General features: G+C 41.7%; 1 protein-coding gene and 1 pseudogene across 8 annotated transcripts in view; one reads left to right on the top strand and one right to left on the bottom strand.

The window, feature by feature from the left end:
* Positions 1-22,573, top strand: part of SNX10 (sorting nexin 10) — a 76,146-nt gene that overhangs the window by 18,917 nt on the left and 34,656 nt on the right. For 3 of the 7 annotated variants that reach the window (XM_035253581.3, XM_078342533.1, XM_078342534.1), the window contains one exon: positions 6,300-6,401. The exons of the other annotated variants lie outside the window; for them this stretch is intronic. The gene's annotated coding sequence lies outside the window, so the exon portion shown is untranslated. The remainder of the gene's footprint in view (positions 1-6,299; positions 6,402-22,573) is intronic. 7 annotated transcript variants of the gene reach the window in all.
* On the bottom strand, positions 8,453-13,472 carry LOC100400905 (small ribosomal subunit protein eS25 pseudogene; annotated as a pseudogene). The gene has a single exon (XR_013523912.1). The product of XR_013523912.1 is annotated as a small ribosomal subunit protein eS25 pseudogene (transcript).

The raw sequence follows: 22,573 nt of genomic DNA, 5'->3' as shown, positions 1-22,573 counted from the left end.
AAATTTATTGTTGTTGTTGTTATTATTTGAGACAGGGTCTCACTCTGTTGCCCAGGTTGGAGTGCAATGGCAAAATTATGGCTCACTGTAATCTCTGCCTCCTGGGCTCAAGTGGTCCTCCCATGTCAGCCTCCCAGGTAGCTGGGACTACAGGCTGCCAAAAAAATGCTTGGCTAATTTTTGTATTTTTTGTAGACATGGGTTTTGCCATGTTGCCTAGGCTGGTTTCAAACTTCAGGGCTCAAGTGATCTGCTTGCCTTGGCCTCCCAAAGTGCTGTGATTACAGGCGTGAGCCACTGCACCCAGCCATGCTTAATTTTTCTTGTACACTTGCTAAGTGCTTTAAGTACATTATATGATTTAATCCTTTTAGTAGCCCTATGAAAGAAGCACTTTTTCTCCACATGAGATCCCTTTTTCTCCACGTGAGGAAATTTAGGCTCCCTCGGAGAGGGTAAGTAACTTGTTCAAGGTCACACAGCCATGAGTGGCATAGTTGGGGATTTGAACCTGGATATGAATGACATCAAACACTTTGATGCTGCCTTTCAAGCTAGTTATTGAAGACGATCAAACCCTTGTGCCAGTAGAGGAAGGAAGGTCTGTGTCAAGAGGTTTATTATACTTCTATGGTCATAAGAGTGGCTTATAAATAATGTCATGTCTGAAAAGCACTGGGAAGCTTATTGAATTTAAGATTTATTCGCTGAATCAGTTGACGTAGCTATTGTAGCAGTATCTTTCTAGGCTATTATCTCCTCCTTGAGGAAGTCTAGTATATAACAACTGAAAATTAAATATGCTTATGAAATGCTAGTAGTTTACGTTTAAAATAGCATTTTTACTTCTTCCTCATTCTTGCCATTTATGTTCCTCAGTTTCTGTGGTAACAACTTTGCCATTTTTCAGGTCAACTACTGTCTGTTGCCTTAAATCCATTTGGGAGCTGCTTCAAATCCATTTGGGAGCAAGGGAATATACGTCACAAATAAATGATACGTTTAGAGATGGGTGGAGTTGGAAAGACGTATCAATGAGACCGAAGGCCTTTAAGCTTTTGTCTGTCAGCACCTGATACCACCACAGACATACTGGGCTGGGATTAGCTTGCTTCTAAACCATCTAGATTTATCTTCAGCTGAGCTAAGCCTAGGAAAAAAGAAAAAAACCCATTTTGATTTGCTCTGCAGTTCTTATTTTGTTTTTCTTCTAATGCAAACCCTGCTTCAAAAATTAAGTGTTGATTTTGACTGATGATAGCTAAAGAAAAATGCAACCTGATGTGCTAGCTCAGGCAGGGTGAAATGACAAAAGCCTCAGGAGAGAAGGAGCCAAGTGCTCACTTCTCCAGGCCGTGTTTCCCTTTCTAGTATTGGCTTTCCCTAATTAAGTGAAAGAGGAAAAAAAGGAGTGTGGGACTCTTGTTTATTTTATATATCTATATGTATAAGTTACTTGTATTTATATATTTGTTTATATTTTCAAATTAATTAATTAATTAATTTTGAGATGCTCTGTCTGCATTCCAGGCTGGAATGCAAATGGTGTAATCTCAGCTCACTGCAACCTCTCCCTCCTGGATTCAAGTGATTCTGCCCAGCAGCACACCCAGCTAATTTTTGTATTTTTAGTAGAGACAGGGTTTCACCTTGTTGGCCAGGCTGGTCTTGAATTCTTGACTTCAAGTGATCTACCCATCTTGCCCTCCCAAAGTGTTGAGATTACAGGTGTGAGCCACTGCGCTCAGCCTATATATGTATTTTAGTTTTATTTTTTACTTTTTATTATTGTTTTTTTGAGATGGAGTCTCACTCTGTTGCCAGGCTGGCATGCAATGGCGTGATCTCAGCTCATTGCAGACTCCGACTCCTTGGTTCAAATGATTCTCCTGTCTCAGCCTCCCAAGTAGCTAGGATTATAGGCACGTGCCACCACACCCAGCTAATTTTTATATTTTTAGTAGAGACGGGGTTTCACCATATTGGCCAGGATGGTCTCAATCTCCTGACTTCATAATCTGCCTGCCTCAGCCTCCCAAAGTGCTGGGATTACAGGCATGAGCCACTGTACCCAGCCCCCAGCCTATATTTTTACAAAAATAATATTTACAAAAAAGTTGTTAATCCAAAAATGTTCAAGCTAAAAAAAAATGAAAGTCCTCTCCCCATCCCACTTCTGTTTACCTTGGCATATATTTTCTAGAATCTTCTTCTGTGCATATAAGCATGTATACATATATGTACACACTTACTGGAATCATGCTGCATATTGTTCGGCCATTTGCTGTTTCCGATTTGTGCATCATGAACATCTCTCTATCCCAGCATTTACAGATTCACCTCTTTCTTTTGAAGTACAAGGTATTCATGACTGCATCCTACTTTATTTAATCATTTCCTTATTAATGGACATTTGGGTTATCTCAACTCTTCCAGTTATAAATATGGCTCAGTGAGCAACTGACACATGTGGCTTTCCCTGGATGCTGATTTTTCTGAAGGATACCTGCCTAGAGGTAGGGATGCTGAGCCAAAGGTTGTGTGAGCTTTGGACTTGACAGTAGTCCTGTGTTTGGATCAGGGTGAAAGTGTGGACACTGGCCTGTTTCAGATGGAGCCGTGTTTTCTTGTGGCCATTTTCTGTTTCCACAAGGCAGGCAGAGTAGCATGGAGCTTATAGCCCCATATATAGGCAGAGTTATTTGATGGGGAATGACAATTTCTGCCTATTTCATCCTTTTGAAATTTATGATGGTAAAAGCATTTTCTTCTTGAATCTTGCTTCATTCCAGATGAACTCACAGAGATATATGTTAAGTCTGCTCCTGGAATAAAGCCAGTCTTGGTTTTCTTTCCCCTCCCCAAGTGCATTTGTTTTCCTTCTGGATATTTTGTTCATTGTTGGACTTTGATTTCCCGAAAGGGATCACAAGATTAGCTTTCTTTGAAGAAGACTCCTGCTGGCTTTGTTTAATTTGGTCAGTGTTGAGCCCTTCCCACTGAGCTCTTTCCTGGCCTGCCTGCCTGCCTGCCCGGGCCACATGTTCCTTTCCAGGTCAGGTGCACTGCAGACCCTGGATGTAATGGCTTGAGTACTGACAGCTTCCCAAGGTTTTGTTCAGGCAGGAAATGAATCACGTACCAGGAGGAAGTGAGTGAACCCTGCTGACTGCTGGACACCCTCCTTACTTCATTATCCTCTCTGTCAGGGGCTCAGCAAATCATTACATTTTTTCACTTTACCAGGTTTTCTTTCTGGAAGATATGGGGTCTGGCTGTGTTGCCCAGACTGGCCTCAAACTCCTGGCCTCAAGATATCCTCTTGAGTCTTAGCTTCCTGAGTAGCTGGAACTACAGGCACATGCCACTGTGCCTGACTCCCAAAAGGTTTTAATGTTGGACTATGATATGTATTAGGCCATAGCTGACCTTTATCTGCTGCATTGTTCATGCCAGTCTCCCATGCCTTTTTTCCCAGGTCCTTACTAGCCTCGTCCCCACCGTGGCAGACATCACTAATTGATCATGTTCTTTTGAACATGATCCAGTGAGCCAGACAAGCTCTTGGGATCTTTCTTGATACCACAGGCAGCCTGTCCTACCATATTGGAGTTGGTACAACTAAGGGCCCAGGAAAACCCTTTCAAGGTTCATACTTGAGAGGGGTTTTGGGGAATGCTGAGTGGTACCCAGATTTGTGGAATTCTTGGATTACTAAAATGTAAAAAAGAATGTTGGGAGTCTTGCACAGGATTGCTAGCTTTTTGCTCTTTATATAAAAGGCATTAACACCTCCCCAAACCTATCAGATCTACTCTCTGCCATTTTATAAAAGAAAGAATATTTTGGCACCCCCCCCAAAATAAGAAAGACATAATCTCAGAATAAAGGGAGTCCTTTAAATCGAGAGATTTTAGCTACATAAAAAGTCCAGTGTATTGTCTTTCTTTTTCCAAATATGTTACTAAAAACTTGGTCATAGACCTAAGTACCATTCCGGAACCCATGTCTTAAGTTTCAGAGGCTTTTTCTTTATACTTTTACAAAGCCAAAATTTAATTCCTTGAATCCAGGTGATCCTGCTTATTGGTGTTGATGATGTGTACTCGGATGAACATATTAAATTTTATTATTTCCATTTAATAGTACAAAATGGTCATATTGCAGCATAAACAAAAAAGGTTTTGTATTCTTGGAGGATTGAATGACGATCTGTTCTCAAAGTGGCTCTCTTGGCCATTCTGCAGGTATTTATTGCCCACCTGCGGTTATGTGCTGGGCACTAGGGCACCACACTGAAAAGCAAACGTCTTTACCCTCTTGGAGCTCACAGTACAGGAAAAATAATTAAAAACAAATAAATAGTATAGATTCAGGTTGTGTTAAGTGCTATTAAGAAGCTAAAATAGGCTGGGTGTGGTGGCTGACCCCTGTAATCCCAGCACTTTGGAAGGCTGAGTTTGGTGAATCACTACCGAGACCAGCTCAGCCATAGAGACCCCCACCCAGGTGGCACTGAAAGCATTAAGAAGCAGACACCCAGATGGATCAGCAAAGTGGGACTATCGGGGGACCAACAGCCTTCCAAGCGGAGAGCCTCAGGGGGCTGACAGCATTCCAGGCTGAGGGCCTCAAGCAGATTCTGACCCATTTATTTAGTCTCTCTGAACAGGTGATTATTATTAACAAACAGGTGTTCTGTGTTTTCTCATAGAACCAAGATAAACTATGTAGTCTGCTGGTGCCTGCTTACTACCGATCACAGACAAACCAGAAAGCATTCTCCACGAGGGAGCCACAGGGGCAGGGTCACATAGCCCATGCTTAAAGAATTGTTTTAACCAGTGTATGATATACATATATTGTTTTGCTACTTTAGAATGCCACTTGCGGGGGTGGGTGGCTAGGTTTTCCTTGCCATTGTCCTTCTTAGCAAACAATGTAATTTTATCATACACTCAGCATTTCTCAGCAATCATACACTCAGCATTTCTCAACACATCACGAGGTCAGGAGTTCGAGACCAGTCTGGCCAAGGAATTTGAGACTAGTGTGGCCAACATGGTGAAGCCCTGTCTCTACTAAAAATGCAAAACTTAGCCAAGTGCAGTGGCACACACCTGTAGTCCCAGCTATTTGGGAGGTTGAGGCAGGAGACTCACTTGAACCCAGGAGGTGGAGGTTGCAGTGAGCTAAGATTGTGCCACTGCACTCTAGGCTGGGTGACAGAGCGAGACACTATCTCAAAAAAAAAAAAAAAAAGATGAAAAAAATAGTGGGCTGGGCATAGTGGCTTATGACTGTAATCTCAGCACTTTGGGAGTTCGAGAAGGATCACTTGAACCCAGGAGTTCAAGGCCAGCCTGGGCAACGTATTGAGATCTCATCTCTACAAAAAATAACAAAAATTAGCCAAATGACGTGGTGTGAACCTGTAGTCCCAGCTACTTGGGAGGCTGAGGTGGGAAGATCACTTGAGCCTGGGAGGTGGAGGTTGCAGTGAGCCATGATCATGCCACTGCACTCTAGCCTGGGTGATGGAGTAAGATCCTGTCTCAAAAAAAAAAACCCAAAATTGGAAAGAGAATGACTTAGGAGAAAAACTTTAGTTACGGTATTGCAGCAAAGATGACTTTGGAAACATGAGCTGAGGATACACCAGAAAAAAATCTAGGGCAAAAGCATTCCAAGAAGAGGGCATAGTAGGTGTGAAGGCCCTGGAATGAGATGCTCTTGGCGTGTGTGAGAGACAGAGAGATGCCAAAGCAGTAAAACATAGAGAAGAGGAGGAGAGTGCAAGGAGGTGCCCAGGAGGTAGCAGGGATGGTGGGGGAAGCAGGGCCTTGTAGTCATGGCAAGAGATTTACTGTTTTTTTTTTTTTTTTTTTTTTTTTTTTTTGCAATGGGAAGCTATTAAAGGGCTTTACGTAGGAAAGGTTTTGATCTGAATTTTACATTGAGACGACCACTCTGAGTGCATGGAGAATGGATTATCAAGACTGCAAAGTCATTAGACACTGTCTTGGCAGTCTGGCTGATGGATGGCGGTAACCAGGAGTAGGGTTTCAGCAATAAAGTTGGTGATGAGATTTAGGATACATTTGGAAGTGGTGCCAACAGGACCTGTATCTCCAGATAGCACCTACCATGGTGTCTGAAGCAAATGAGTGCTCCATAAATAAGGGCTGGATGAGGGAGTCCAGTTGGTCTAGAATGCAACAGAGGACTGCACTGTTCATGAAAGGAATTTGTAAAATGTTCTCCTAATATTAATTATTTTTTGTCACACCCTCACTTAGGTTGAAATTTCTCTTGAAGTTTATATACTGGTGCCGTAGATATCTCCCAAATACACTTTCTTTAAAATGAATTTGAAGCAATCTGAATGCTCAGCAGTACAGGTAAGGTAACATCCACTCAGTCAAATAGGATAACCCCTTTTTCAGAAACATGGATATTTTTATTGTAATGAGATCGAAGAACAGAAAATGTAGGCTTATATAGACACTTATATGAATAAAAAATACATGTGTGAGAAAAAAACTGTAAGAAAGTAAACCGAAATTGCAATAATGATTGTTTATTGTGGTGGTTTATGGATAAGGTGACCAGGAATAATTATTGAAATAATGACACTTAATTTGTTGTTGAGGCAGGGTCTTACACTATCACCCAGACTGGAGTGCAGTGGTGTGATCATGGCTCACTGTAGCCTAAATCATTCTGTCTCACACGATCTTCCCACTTCAGCCTCCCAAGTAACTGGAACTGCAGGTACACATTCCACACCTGTGTAATTAAAAAAATTTTTTTTGGAGAGATGAGGCCTTACTATGTTGTCCAGGCTGGTCTTGAACTCCTAGCCTCAAGTGATCCTACTGCCTCAGCCTCCCAACGTCCTGGGATTACAGGTGTGAGTCTCTGTGCCTGGCCTCAATCATGACACTTCCAAGCATAGTTCAAATGACTAAGTGGGTAATGAAGGTGTTATGAATAATTATACATACCGTGATTGCAAGAGAAAACCAAGACTGTCCAGAGCAACCTGGGCTATATGGTCACCCTAGTTAATGGGCAATATTTTACTTATCTGTTTTTCAGACTTCCTGAATTATATTATTTAAACATTAATTTAAATTTAAAAATACATAAAAAGAATGATCTTGCTTTAGAATATTTGCTTTCAGAGAACACAGAACATTTCTTTGGCTCTTTCACCAAGCACTTAAATGCTTCCTGCCTTTTAAAATGGGGATGACCATGGAGACATTGGTCTCTCTCAAAGGATGGGGATATTCCAGCTGGGAGGCTTTGAAGCTGTGATCTTCCCCCCACCCCTGCCCCCCACCTTCTCAGAAAGAAGGGACTAGTATAGCACTTACACACTCCAAAATGAACTTTTTCTATGACTGATTAGGATCCTAGTAAGTTCAAAATGACCTAAGGGTTTGCTTAGATGACTTGATAGGCCTGTTCTCCTTTGCCTTTCCCAAAGCAATGTTCCAGTTAAAGGTTGGTTTGTGGGATCTGCCTTTGAATTTTTTTCTGCCGAAGGGTGCCAAATATAATTTTTTTTTTTTTTTTTCTGAGATGGAGTCTTGCTCTGTCGCCCAGGCTGGAGTGCAGTGGTATGATCTTGGCTCACTGCACCCTCCACCTCCCGGGTTCAAGCGATTCTCATCTCAGCCTCCCGAGTAGCTGGGACTGCAGGTGCACACCACCATACCCAGCTAATTTTTTTATATTTGGTAGAGAAGGGGTTTCACCATGTTGGCCAGGCTGGTCTCAAATTCCTGACTTCAAGTAATCTGCCTGCCTCAGTCTCCCAAATTGCTGGGATTACAGGCATGAGCCACCGTGCCTGGCCAAAATTCAAGATTTAAAAATTATGTTATGAATAGTCTTTTGAAACTAAAAATGTATTAAAAGTAAATACCGAGGGGTCAGAGTGCTGATATTTATCTCTATGGACTGTGGAGGAGGTTATACCATTTAGTTAATGATAAGGCATTTAACAAACTAGTTCTTTTCTTGCTTTTTTAGTTTCTCTACCTTCAAAAAGGAGAAAACTAAGTATCTTGCCTAAGAAAAGAATGAACACTTCTCTGTAACTGTTCACTACCTTGTGGAAGATGGTGGTGCTTTAAGTCTCAAATAAGACACTCGTGTGGTCCTGGACTAGGTGCAGGAAGCCTCATGTCTGAGTCCATGATTTCTCAGGAGCCTCATTTTCCTCTGTCCTCCCCATCCCAGTCTAGTGAATCACTCTGATCCCACACATGGCTTGCACCTTCTTGCCTCCCTACATGAGCCATATTGTACCCCGCACCTGGAACCCATACCTCGAATATTACCTCCTTCATTAAGGCAATGAAAGGTTTTAGTGATAGCCAACTGGGACACCACAGCAAGTCTGCCTGGGTTCAAGTCCCGATTCTGTTGCTTAGTAGCTATATGACCTTCGATGCATTACCTGTTAACTTTTCCATTTCTCTGTTTGTCTAACTGTGAAATGGGGATAATATTAGTACCTACCATTTTTTTCCAATGAAGCTATTAGTGTCTAATGCATTTGTTTTTGTTTTTTAAATTTAAATTTATTTTTGTTTATGTTTTTATTATTTATTTATCTTTTCAATGACTTCTGAGATATTTGTTTACTTTTTGAAAGAGATGAGGCCTTGCTGTGTTATCCAGGCTGGTCTCGAACTCTTGGGCTTAAGTGATCCTCCTGCCTCAGCCTCCCAAAGTTTTGGGATTACAGGTGTGAGCCACTGTGCCCAGATGAACTGACCATTGTTATGAGGATATATATAAAGTGCTTAGAACAGTAACTATTTTTTAGAAGCACTGTCTGGTCTGTGTGTTCCTTGCCTTTTTTTTTTGGTAGAGTCTTGCTCTGTTGCCTTGGCTGGAGTGCAGTGGTGTGATCTCAGCTCACTGCAACCTCCATCTCCTGGGTTTAAGCAGTTCCTGTGCCTCAGCCTCCAGAGTAGTTGGGATTATAGGTGCATGCCACTGTCCCTGGCTAGTTTTTGTATTTTTAGTAGAGATGGGGTTTTGCCTGTTGTCTAGTCTGGTCTTGAACTGTTGACCTCAGGTGATGTACCTGCCTTGGCCTCTCAAAGTGCTGGGATTACGGGTGTGAACCACTGTACCTGGTTCCTGTTAATTATCTTTTGAGGTGCAGCCCTTCCAGTAAGCATATGTCCACTAGCCAACACAGGATTTGGGGCCTACTGACCTAGGTTTGAGTCTGAACCTTGCTGCTTTGTGTTGGATGATCTGGGACAGTTGTCTTTGAATGTTAGTGTCTTCCTCTGGAGTGTAATATATCATGTGGTTGCTGGGTGCGTCATTTGTGACACTGTGTGAAGTGCACTGTTTATGAAGTGCCTGGTTTAGTAATTGACAGCTGGTAGATGCTCAGCAAATGTTAGTTTCCTTGGTTTGTATTTCCTCCCTTTGTAACATTGGGTTTATTGCCTGATGCTTGTACCTGCTTGGTTGCATCTCCTTCATTAGGGTGAATATGTTTTAATTTTCTTTGTCTCTGCACAGCATGCATTTTTTGGTTTATTCATTGATTTTTATCACTCATTTATTCACTCATTCATTCATGCATTCTTTTTCTTGTTTATTCCAAAATCATTTCCTGAGCCACTTGCTAAGTATGTTGGGCCCTACCAATGGAATGTACCATTCTTCCAGCTAGAGTCAAGAGAAGAACTGATGAGAGCTTGAACTAGGCCGGGGACACTGGAGGCTGAGAGATGGGAATGGACTTAGGAGGTATTTAGAGAGAGGACTGTAAGGGCTGACTGACCAATTGGGTTTGGAAGGGAATCAGTGACAGTTTCCAAGATTCTCGCTTGAGTCACCATGTGGATGCTGACATCATTAATTAAAACGGGCAACATAGAAGATAGTAGAATTGTCTAAGCTGTGGAAGGGCAGGGAAAAGGTATGACGTGGCCACCAGCCTCGTTTGGACACAGTAATTTTGAGGTGTGTGCAGAATGTCTGCATGAAGAGAACTCTAGGAGGTGACCAGTCCACCCTCAAAGGCAGTTCTGATTCAGGACACCTTTGCATGTGATATGGGAGTGATGGTAGCCAAACCAGAGAATGAGCATAGAGTGGAAGGGAAGAGTGCTGCCAGTGGCCCACTGGGGAAGTGCCCTGATTAAAGTGGAAGGTGACAGGGAGTCTGTGGCTTCTGCTCGGAAGCCACATGTGATGCCTCACCACGGAAACTGCCCATATCCCCCACTAAGAATATGCCACTGTCTGTGCACTTCAAGACCAGCCCTTGAATAGGCAATACAGAAGTGAGGAGAATGCCTTCATTCTCATCATGGGCCTTGCTGCAGGCCCCAGGCTGCATGGAATGTCTGTCTCCTTCTCCTGCAGCATGTCTCACAAAGAATTCTTCTTGAATACATGCTATGGTTTCTCTCTCCTTGTAGCTGTCCGCCATCATCTTTCTTCCCTCCACTGGATAAGCGAAAGTGAGGAAATGTGCCAATACCTCCTTCCCCTTGTACATACCTCCACTGCTGCTTCTCTGGGCCACTGTCACCTCTGACCTGCACCATAAATCATCTCTAAACAGGTCTCCCTGCTTCTGCTTTGGCCCTCTACAGTCTATTCCACACCCAGCAGCCAGAGGGATCCTGTTAAAACATAAGTCAGGTTAGGTCACGCACCTGCTGAAAGTGCCCCAGTGGCTTCCAGATTCCTCACTATGTCCACAGGCCCAGCGTGTCCAGGCCCATGTCTTTCTGCTCTAAGATCCTCTCCCTCATCCCCCACGCTTCAATGCACTGGCTTCCTTCTGTTCTCCAGATATGCCAGGCTCTTTTGCCCTTCGCTTTGGCATGTGCTGTTCACTCTTCCTGCGGTGTTCCTTCCCCAGACTGTTTTGTCCCTAGCTTCCTTTCTTCTTTCAGGCTTCAGCTGAAATGTCACCTCCTCTGAGAAGCCTTTCCTGACCACTCGCATATGAAGTAGTCCTCACCAAGTCCTAGTTGTCAGTCTCAAAAACATCACCCAGTTTTGTTTTTCTCATTAACCTTGTTCATTATCTTGTTCATGCATTTGCTTACATGTTTACTTTGTGTTCTCCCACTATTATGTAAGTGAAGACTGGTACTTAATACTCAACAAGTATTAGTTGAGTGAATTAGCCAGGGCTACTGTCACCACTGAGATGAGAGGAGCCTGAGCTTGTTTACTGGGGAAGGAAGAAGGGCCTAGTGAAAAGGAAGAGGTTGGAGTTAAGGGATGGGATAATTGATGGACCAAGGACTTGGAAAAGGTAGGGGAAAAGATCCTGAATATGGGGGAGTTTGGTGCCTTGAGACTAAGGGAAAGTGGGTGAATATATGGGCGAATTACAAGGAGGCAGAGGACCAAGATAAAGAACTAAACCTGCTGGTCTTACTGTTTTAATGAAGTGAAAGATACGGTTGTCAGCTGACGGAGGGAATAGAGAGCAGGGGGTAGGCGGAGGTGAGAGGCTGGAGGGCAGAGTAAAGGTCTGAAGCTTCTAGGACGAATCTGCTCTGATCTTATCTCCTGAACCCTGGATTCCCACTCAACAAGTGTTAGTTTCCTTAGTTTGCATCCTCCTCCCTTCATAACATGATGTTTGTTGCCCGATGCCTTGTATCTGCTCGAGGAACCTGGTTGAGGAACGAGGCATCGGGCAATAACCACAGCGTTACAAAGGGAGAAGAATGCAAACTTATAACCTGGTCATGGAGCCAGTCACAGAAGTGGTGAGATTTTTCTTCAGTGGTGGGCGGCACAGGAGAGAAAATGGGGGAGATGAAGGTTAGGTTGATCCAGGTTCAGAGCCCTGAAATACAAGTGGCTGGCTGGTGTGTCCCTGGGACAGGGAGCTGAAGGTACCGAGGGAGGGCATGTGACACAGTGGAAGGACAGCAAGTCCAGAGGGAGATGGGGAGGGTGGGTCAGGATTCTAGTGGTTTCATTCAAGTGGAACACCAAGTTGAGTGAGAATGAGGAAGTGAGATCAGGAAGAGCAGGCCCTGGTGGTCAGAGGGAACTTTTTTTTTTTTAGATTTAATAAAGTTTTATTTTTCCAAATGTGCAGTTGGTTGGACCTATTCATGAGTCTTCACCAGCAGCTGGAGCATCTCCACCCTTGGTATTTCTGGTGTAAATTACTTGAGCTCTGTGCTTTGAAACCAGTTTGATAAGTCCCTTGCTAAGGAGCTCCTGAAGGGCTGCCCTGGCAAGGGAGCCTCGAATCTTCAGTCTCTCAGAGACCACAGCTGGAGTTATAAGTTTATAGTTGGGAACTTCCTTACAGAGTTTGTCATAGGTAGCTTTGTCAAACAAGACTAAGTTATTGAGCTTGTCCCGAACTTTGCCTTTGGACCACTTCTTCTTTTTGGCCTTGTCCCCAGATTTGTTCACTGGGTCTTTGTCTTTCTTGGCCGACTTTCCAGTGTCTTTCTTCTTCTTGTCCTCCTTGGGCGGCATTGCGAAGCTCAGAGAGGCGCGGAGAACACTACAACTGTGCTAGGATCTTCTAACCTTACATTTCATGTCCAGGGCTGTGGCCACATGGGGGTTGGTAAACAGAGGGTTAGGTAACAGGAATAAAGAAGATAGGCTAAGGCAAGAGCCCAGAATGCAAGGGCCTCATAATCAAGGCCCTTCTTGTAGGAGGTCAGGAAAAAGTGGAGACCACAGTTTGGAGGGGTCAGCAAAGCCATAGGCATGAGGAGCAGGAAGCTGGAGAGAAGCAGGTCTTGCTAGGAAATGAGGAGAAAGAGGTTGGTCACATTCCTAGGTTCTAGGTACCTCTTGGTAGTTTATTGTCTGGAAATAACAGTGACCAGGACAATTTGGTTTTCTCCTGGTCCTGGGATAGAGGGGAGCACATGAGGATTTGAGCAGCCAGTACTTGGGAGAGTTACTAGGGAGAGGCAGGTGGAGAAGCTGGGGTACAGCTAAGATGACGCTTCTGAGATGGGTGTGAATTGGGGCATTTGCACCTCCTGCATGAGTTCCTGAGGCCTAGTGGGAGGAGGGGTTAGAAGAGGAGAGGGAGGAGGAAGGACAAAGTCAGATCCAGGTAAGATGAGAAAACCTCAAAGGATGGATGTTGCTTGGAGGCCCTTCACCTTGGGCAGACATTGTAGCTCATAGGAGGAGGTTTCCTTCTATGTTGTGAATGAAATGGGTTAGGCCAGGCGCAGTGCCATGTACCAGCTACTTAGGAGGCTGAGGCAGGAGAATCACTTGAGCCCTGGAGTTCAACCAGTCTGGGCAACACAGCAAGACCTTTCTCTAAAAAACAGAACTAAACTGGGCGTGGCTCCTCACACCTATAATCCCAATACTTTGGGAGGTCAAGGGGAAGAGGATCATTTGAGCCCTGGAATTCAAGACCAGCCTGGACAACATGGCAAGACCTCATCTCTACAAAAAAACTTAAAAATTTTCTGGTCTTGGTGGCATACACCTGTAGTCTCAGCTACTTGGAAGGCTGAGGTGGGAGGATTGCTTGAGCCTGGGAGGTTGAGGCTGCAGTGAGCTGTGATCATGCCACTGCATCCAGCCTGGGTGGTAGAGTGAACCCTGTCCCCAAAAAAAAGAGAACTTAAAAAAAAAAATGGAAGAGATAGGTATATTAACGTAAAGAAATGGGTTAGGTTTTTGAGTTTCAGGTAGCATGTTTAAAAACAACTTTATTGATACATGATCCACATACAGTACAATTCACCCATTTAAAATGTGCCTACAGGCTGGGCATGGTGGCTCACTCCTGTAATCCCAGTACTTCGAGAGGCCAAGGCAGATGCATCACTTGAGCCCAGAGTTGTAGACCAGTGTGGGCAATGTGGCGAAACCCTGTCTCTACAAAAAATACAAAAATTAGCTGGGCATAGTGGCACATACCTGTAATAGGAGGAACATTTGGGCCTGGGAGGTTGAGGCTGCAGTTAGCTGTGTTCATGCCACTGCATTCCAGCCTGGGTGACAAAGCTAGACCCTATCTCAATAAAATAAAATATAAATAAAAACAACTCAATAGTTTTTAGTATATTCACAAATACATGCAGTTATCACCACAGTCACTTTTGGAGTATTTTCATGACCTCAAAAAGTTTAGCTCTGTACCCTTTCACTGTCTCTCCCCTACCCGCTAAGTTCTTCCCCAAGTCCCAGCTGCAAGCAACCAGTAATCCATGTTCCATCTCTGTAGAAGTTTCCATTCTGGACTTTCATGTGAATGGAGTCATGTAATATGTGGACTTCTGTGACTGGCTTCTTTCACTTGCTGTAATGTTTTCACGGTTCATCCAAGTTGTAACATGTATCAGAACTTCATTCCTTTATATTATTGAATAATACTTTATTGTGTAGATATACCATATTTTGTTTGCCTGCTGAGAGGCATTTGGATTGTTTCTACTTTTTTGCTGTTATTAATTATGCTGCCATGAATATCCATGTACAAGTTTTTATTTCTCTTGTATATATCTTGGAATAGAACTGCTGAGTCAAATGGTGACTGTATGTTTAATTGTTTGAGAAACTGCCAGACTTTTCCCAAGGGGTTGCACAATTTTTTATTTCCACAGTAGTGTAGGAGGATTCTGATTTCTTTACTTCCTTGTCAGCTTTTGTTATTATCTGCCTTTTTTTTTTAGATGGAGTCTCACTCTGTTGCCTAGGCTGGAGTGCAGTGGCGTGATCTCGGCTCATTGCAACCTCTTGCCTTCTTGGTTTAAGCAATTCTCCTGTCTCAGCCTCCTGAGTAGCTGGGATTATAGGCATGTTCTACCATAACCAGCTAATTTATTTTGTGTTTTTAGTAAAGACAGGGGTTTTACTATGTTAGCCAGGCTGATCTTGAACTCCTGACCTCAGATCACCTCAATCTCCCAAAGTGCTGGGATTACAGGTATGAGCCACCATGCCTGGCCTATCTGACTTTTTTATTCTAACCAGACTAGTGGAAGTAGAGTGGTATCTTACCATGGTTTAGATTTGCATTTCTCTGGTGACTAATGATATCAAGCATCTTTTCATTTGCTTGTTGACCCTTTGTATATCTTCCTTGGAGAAATTGTTCAGGATCATTTGCTTGTTTTGAGTTATTATTAAACAAGGATTATTGCTTGTTTTGAGTTACAATTATTAAATTGTAAGAGTTCTTTATACAGTTTAGATACAAGTTCCTTTGATATAGGATATGCAAACATTTTATCATTCTGTGGGTTGTCATTGATGGTAGCTTTTGAAGCAAAATTATTTTTAATTTTTATTAAGCCTAATTTGTCTATTTTTTCTTTTCTTGCTCATGCTTTTGGTGCCATATCTAAGAATCCTTTGTTAAATCCAAGGCCATGGAGACTAACTGCTGTGGTTTCTTCTATGAGTTTTATAGTGTTTTGTTCTTATAAAATGGTATTTGATTCATATTCAGTTAATTTTTGTATGTGGTATAAGGTAGGAGCTCAACTTTATTCTTTTGCCTGTGGCCATTTACTTTTCCCAGCACCATTTGTTGAAAAGATGATTCTTTCCCCTTTGAGTGGTTTTGGCACCCTTGTTGGGGGAATCAATTGACTATGGAGGTATGGGTTTATTTCTGAACTCTCAGTTCTGCTCCTTCAATCTATTTGTTTGTACTTGAGCCAGTACCACAGTGCCTTGAGTGCCGTTGCTTTGTAGTAAGTTTTGAAATTGGGAAGTGGGAGTCCTCCTTTATTCTTCCTTTTAAAGGATTGTTTGGGTTATTTGAGATCTCTTGCAATTCATATGATTTTAAAATCAGCTTGTCAGTTTGTACAAAGAAGACAGCTGGGATTCTGATTGTGATCGTGTTTGAATCTATAGATCACTTTTGGCAGTATTGCTCTCTTAACGTGTTAAATTGTCTTCCAGTTCATGAACATGGTATGTTTTTCCATTTATTTCTATCTCTCTTAATTTTTTCCAGCAATGTTTTGTGGTTTTCAGAGTATATCTTTTGTTAAATGTAATCCTAGGTATTTTATTCTTTTGATACTATCATTTAGGTAGTACTTTGATGAAAGGTTGTGATAGTACTTCTTCAAAGTCGTCTTACCAGGTGAAGGGATAGAGTGAGTAGAATTTAAAAAACATTTTGTTGGCAGGAGAGAGGGCAGGGCATTTTCTGCTGTTCTTCAGGGGTTGCATTCTCAGGTTTTTCACAATCCTGGGGCAAGGCATCAGGGAATATCAGCCTTCAAAGAACTCCATGTACCCAGCTATCAATGGTTTCCCCCTTTTCCCATCCTAATCAAAACCCTGTGTGGTGGTAAGGGATGACTGATGAGTGAGTAGCTGAAGATAGCTCTTGGTTAATAGAAAGGCAATCTTATTGAACTAATTAACACTAATAATTAATTTAATTAATACTAATACCACCCCCCCCAGGTTCTGAGATTTATCTGATGTTACAAAAGATGAAAAATATTAACACAAAACAAATCACTGATTAAAAGAATCTTGGTAACATAAGAAAAGTGGGAAGTGGGAAAAATGCTTTTGGATTTGGCCTGGGAGGTCAAGGTAGTTTTTTGTTTTTTTGTATTTTTAAAATTGCTGTATCATAGTTGTGTGTATTTTTTAGGTACATGTGACATTTTGATACATGTGTATGATGTGTGATGATCAGATCAGGTAACTGAGATATCCATCACCTGAAACATTTAAGGTCAATTTTTGAAGAGAGGATGTCACAGTACGAGTTATGAAGTACCTGTGCTAGTGCTCATTTCCCCTCTCTCATTATTTCACAGCTTCTTTCCTTCTGTTTAGTAACTGGGGTGCTTCTCAGTGTGAGTACGAAGGGAGGTGGTGGTCAGGCCCAACATGCCTATGCAGGTATGTCCTTGGTATCTGTGTCTTGGATAGCACTTTTCCAAAATGACATTAAAATAACTGTGAAGTTAAAATTCTATAATGTCTTTTTTTTCTTGGATTTTAAACCCTAAGTTTGGCCTACCAACAAGTTCATGACCATAAATAGAACTCGTATGTCGTAGAGATTAGCAAATTAGTTATTTCATTGATTTATGTCCTGTGAACCAGTATTTTTTTAGACTGCTAAAAAACTTTAAAAAAAGATGTGTTGTCATATTCTCTTTATTTTTTTCTTTTGTGATGAATGGTGGAAAAACTTAAAAACAATTTTATTTGTGTTTCTAACTTTAACTGAATATCAGAGTTCTGCTTGTTTTTCCATCTTGGTTTGCCTTTTCTAGTTCTAATCTGGGACTGAGGGAGACAATTTGGTCCTGGTTTGCAGATGGGTCTGCTCGTTCCGTAAGCCCTCCCCAAAAGTGTACCGTCACCTGCCTTCAGCCCAGCTTTCATGTTTTGGTGCAGCTCTAATTTCTTTTTCTTTTTGTTTAAGTTATTTTGATTGTCCAAACTGGGGTCACCTTCAAGCCACCTCGAGTAAAGGGGTGCTTATGGTAAGGACACTGCATAGGGAACCTCAGAGATGCTGGACACTGAAGCTCCTGGGAAGTGGCCCCAGGCAGCCTTGTGGACTTTAGCAGCAGAAGCCGGCTCCTATTATTCAGCTTGTCTGGTAGCCAATTTCTGGGGTCTTTAGTATCTGTTATCTGCATTATGGCTCATATTTATTTGTGTTATGCGAGTATAACACAATAACCTCTGGTCCCTCAGAACCCCAGCTGTGATGTAATTATCTGTACAGTTTCTCTTTTATCGCTTTCCAGCCTCCATTCTCAAAGAACCACCAAATGTAGTGATATTTCCTAGTCCAAGTACCAGGAAGAAGCCATTGCCAGGCACTCTCTAGCCTGTGGACTGGCTTCTCTGGAGTCAGACATCCATCCCTGGTCCTCCCTCCTGTGTCTGGGGAGGATCACGAGAGCTAGGTACCTACCTGTAGAGCCGCCCCAGGAGCAGGACCTTGGCAGGCTCTTCCCCAGAAAATCTGGGAGGGCCCTGGCACTCCAGTGCAGAGCCAAGAGCATAGGTAGTATTGAGAGCAGATACAGGAAAACTTGGCACAGAACTGAACATTGGATTTAAAATAACCTTGCAGATGGAATATTCTTAAGAGATGAAAGTAAGGAGTCAGTGATTTTTTTTTTATTTAAATAGAAAAATAGCTGAATATTGGGGAGGAAATGAAAGAGAGTGAAATTAACTTGGTTGCTGTTTGTTTTTTTTGGGGGGGAGGGAATAATAAAAGTAACTAAGCACATTAGGTTTTACTTTCTTTTAAAAACATATATATTTTTAATAAACTTGAAAAGTAAGGAATGCATTGTAATCCTTTGGGGAAATATAGAAAAGAAGGAAGTAAAAATTAGTCATAATCCTACCACTCAGAAATGACCACTTTGTTAATTTTTAACTTTGTTGTGTATAAGCTCTAGGTCTAAAATAAAGAAGTAAAAAAAAATATGTACTTTTAAGAACTCACTTAAAAATACTGCTTAAGAGCTGGGACGGTGGCTCACACCTGTAATCCCAGCACTTTGAGAGACCGAAGTGGAGGGATGACTTGAGGTTAGGAGACCAGCCTGGCCAACTTGGTGAAACCCTGTCTCTACTAGAAATACAAAAAAAATTAGCCAGGCTTGGTGTGCATGACTATAGGCCTACCTACTTGGGAGACTGAGGCACGAGAATCCCTTGAACCCAGGAGGTGGAGGTTGCCGTGAGCTGACATTGCACCACTGCACTCCAGCCTGGGCAACAGAGTAAGACTGTCTCAAAAAATAACAACAAAAATCAACAATATTTTGTTTGAACAGCCCCGATCATTTAGTATTCTTTTATAACAATTTATAATGGTTATAAGGTAGTATGTTATGCAGCTGGAACATAATTCATTTTTGTCTACTCTACTTATGGATGTTTAGGTTTCCATTTTTTCTTTGATTTTTTTAAACACTGCATTTTGAACATTCTTTCCTGTACAAATATTTTGCACATGTAGCACTGCTTTTTTTTTTAGGTTGAGTTCCCAGAGGTCAAATTATTGACTTAAAGAATGTAAACAATTTATATTGTTGCTTTTGAAATATATGGCCAAATTATCTTTCAGAAATATTGAAATAGTTCACATTCCTACCAACAGTATTTAGTTTCTATTTCTCATGAGCCTTGCCAGCAGTGGATATTATCATTATAGAAATTTCTATTTTTAAATAAAGAAATATGGTACTTGTTTTTATTTGCACTTCTGTCAATAGCAAGATTAAACATTTAAGTAGATTATTGACCTTCTTTCAAAAACTTTTTATTTTTAATTGTGATAACACATGAAATTTGCCATCTTATCCATTATTATTTTTTTCACATGGTACTAGTGTATAAATCTTACCAATTTTTAAATATACACTTTAGTAGCAGTAAGTATATTCACGTTGTTGTATAACAAATCTCTAGATCTTTTTCATTTGCAAAACTGAAACCATACCAGTAAATAAGAATGTTCCATTTCCCCCTTAAATGCTCCATTTCCCCCTTTCTCTAGCCCTTGGCAACCACTATTCTACTTTCCGTCTCTATGACTTTAATTTCCTTAAAAACCTCAAATAAGTGGAATAATAAAGAATTTGTCTTTTTATGATTGGATTATTTCATTTAGCATAATGTCCTTAAGGTTCAACCTCCGTATCATGTGGCAGAATTCCTTCCCTTTTAAAGTTGAATGGTACCGATTGTATGGAGAGACCATATTTTGCTCATCCATTACATTCACTGATGAACACTTAGGTTACTTCCACCTCTTGGCTATTGTGAATAATGCTGCTCTGGATGTGGACACACAGATAGCTCTTTGAGAGCCTGCTTTCAGTTCTTTTGGATGTATATCTGGAAGTGGGATTCCTGGATCATGTGGTAGTTTTCCGTTTGTAATTTTTTGAGGAACTGCTATACTGTTTTCCACAGCAGCTGCACCATTTTACATTGCTGCCAACAGAAAGGTTCTGATTTCTCCATATCCTTACCAATGCTTTTTTGTTTCTTGATTTTTGAATCTATCCTAATATAACTATCCTAATGGGTGTGAGTTGATTTCTCATTGTGGATTTGTGATGTTGAGCATGATTTCATGTTTATTGGCCATTTGTATGTCATCTTTGGAGAAATGTCTATCAATTCCTTTGCACTTTTTTTTTTTTGGTGAAATAGTCTCTGTCACCCAGGCTGGAGTGCAGTGGTATGATCTTGGCTCACTGCAACCTCTGCTTCCCTGGCTCAAGCAGTCCTCCCACATCAACCTCCCAAGTGGCTGTGACTTCAGGCATGTGCCATCATCAAATCAGTGTCCCTGGGCTTTTGTGGATCAGAGTTTTTAAAGATAATTTGGTGGGTAGGAGCTTAGAAAGTGGGGAGTGCTGATTGGTCAGGTTGGAGATGGAATCATAGCAGGATCAAAATGAGGTTTTCTTGCTGTCTTCTGTTCCTCGTTGTGACGGCAGAACTGGCTGAGCCAAATTACTGGTCTAGGTGCTGTCAGCTGATCCTTCCAGTGCAGTTGCAGGGTCTGCAAAACATTTAAAGCACCAATCTTAGGTTTTACAACAGCAGTGTTATTCCCAGGAGCAATTTTGGAAGGTTTAGACTCTTGGAGCCAGAGACTGCATGACCCCTGAATTGTAATTTCTAATCTTGTAGCTAATATGTTAGTCCTGCAAAGGCAGACAGGACCCCAGGCAAGAAGGTGGTCTTTTCAGGAAAGGACTGTTACCAATTTTGTTTCAGAGTCCAACTATGAACTGAATTCCTTCCCAAAATTAGTTCAGCCTATGCCCAGGAATGAACAAGGACAGCTTAATGGTTAGAAGCAAGATAGAGTTGGTTAGGTCTGATTTCTTTCACTGTCATAATTTTCTCAGTTATAATTTTGCAAAGGGAGTTTTACGATTTTGCCATGCTGCCCAGGCTGGTCTCAAACTTCTGAGCTCAAGTGATCTTCCCACCTCGGCATGTAATCCCAAAGTGCTGGGATTACAGGCATGTACCAAACCTTGCACTTTTTTTAATCAGATTTTTTATTTGTATAAATCTATGGAGTTCAAGTGTAATTTTGTTACATGCCAGGTTGCACAGTGGTGAAGTCAGGCATTTAGGATAAAGGTCATTTTCTTTGTCGTTGTTGAGCTTGATCTTTTTTTCTTTTAAGCAGTTGGTTCTGAGACTTTGATTTTGTCAAAAAAAGTTATGAAAAATTTTGTTTAAAAATGAAATTGGCTTTTATTAGTGATTCATGAATCTGGGAGAATCTGAACTAAAGATTTAGAAAAAGTCTTTGCCTTGATGCAAAAGGTCTCATCAGAAAAAATTAAAAAATAATAAAAAAAAGAAAGAAAAGGTCTTCGCCATTTTTATTTTAAATAATGGTTTAAACCATACTTGTTTTTCCTTATTTCATCATTTGAAAAAATATGTGTCCTTTCTCACTCCTCACATATATAGTCTACAAACTTTTGGTCAGTTATTTACTTGCCAGAGAGATATGCCTATCTCCCATAGGCATATAGACCAAGCTTAGCATTGAAAATGTTTTGGGCCGGGCGCGGTGGCTCACGCCTGTAATCCCAGCACTTTGGGAGGCCGAGGCGGGTGGATCACGAGGTCAAGAGATCGAGACCATCCTGGTCAACATGGTGAAACCCCGTCTCTACTAAAAATTACAAAAAATTAGCTGGGCATGGTGGCGCGTGCCTGTAATCCCAGCTACTCAGGAGGCTGAGGCAGGAGAATTGCCTGAATCCGGGGGGCGGAGGTTGCGGTGAGCCGAGATTGCGCCATTGCACTCCAGCCTGGGTAACAAGAGCGAAACTCCGTCTCAAAAAAAAAAAAAAAAAGAAAAGAAAAGAAAATGTTTTGACCTGTGGACCTCAGAAAGGTATTATTAAGGTATAGTATATAAGTCTTAAAGGCATAGTATGGCTTGCTCTGTAGCAGGGGTGTGCAAACTACTGCGACCAGTTTTTTGTAGATAAAGTTTACCTGAAACCCAAACATGTCCATTCAGTTAGGCACCTGTGAGTTGCTTTTTCACTATGCATTGCAGACTTGAGCAGGAGCTACAGAGACCCTGTGGCCTACAAAGCCTCAAACATTTACTGTCTGACCCTCAGCAGAAAAAGATTGCCAAGCACTGCTTTATAGAACTTTATTTTTGCTTCATAGACATTTTGCATTTTATAGAAAAAGCATTTCAAGGTGGAAAATGGAGGAAGTTGCTCCTCGAGTTTTTGGTTTGGGCAGATCTGTATACCATGCTCTCAGGGCAGTGGGGTTGTGAAGAGATACACAAATCTCTTAGATGAGTCTTCAGATCTGCCATGTTTCCCAGAAAGGGGTAACCCTTGTGTTTGCCACCTGTGTTTATCTGTCTCTAATGTTACCAGCAGGTTTGAGAAATCATTCCTGTTGTTTGATATGGTTGTGAGATTTTATTTATTTTTCATTTGTTTATTTTAGAGACACAGTCTTGCTCTGTTGTCTATGCTGGAGTGTAGTTGTGCATAGCTCACTGCAGCCTAACCTTCTGGGC

This window comes from Callithrix jacchus, chromosome 11 (genome assembly GCF_049354715.1).
Source record: "Callithrix jacchus isolate 240 chromosome 11, calJac240_pri, whole genome shotgun sequence".
Lineage (NCBI taxonomy): Eukaryota > Metazoa > Chordata > Mammalia > Primates > Cebidae > Callithrix > Callithrix jacchus.
This window is presented reverse-complemented; position numbering and strand designations above follow the sequence as displayed.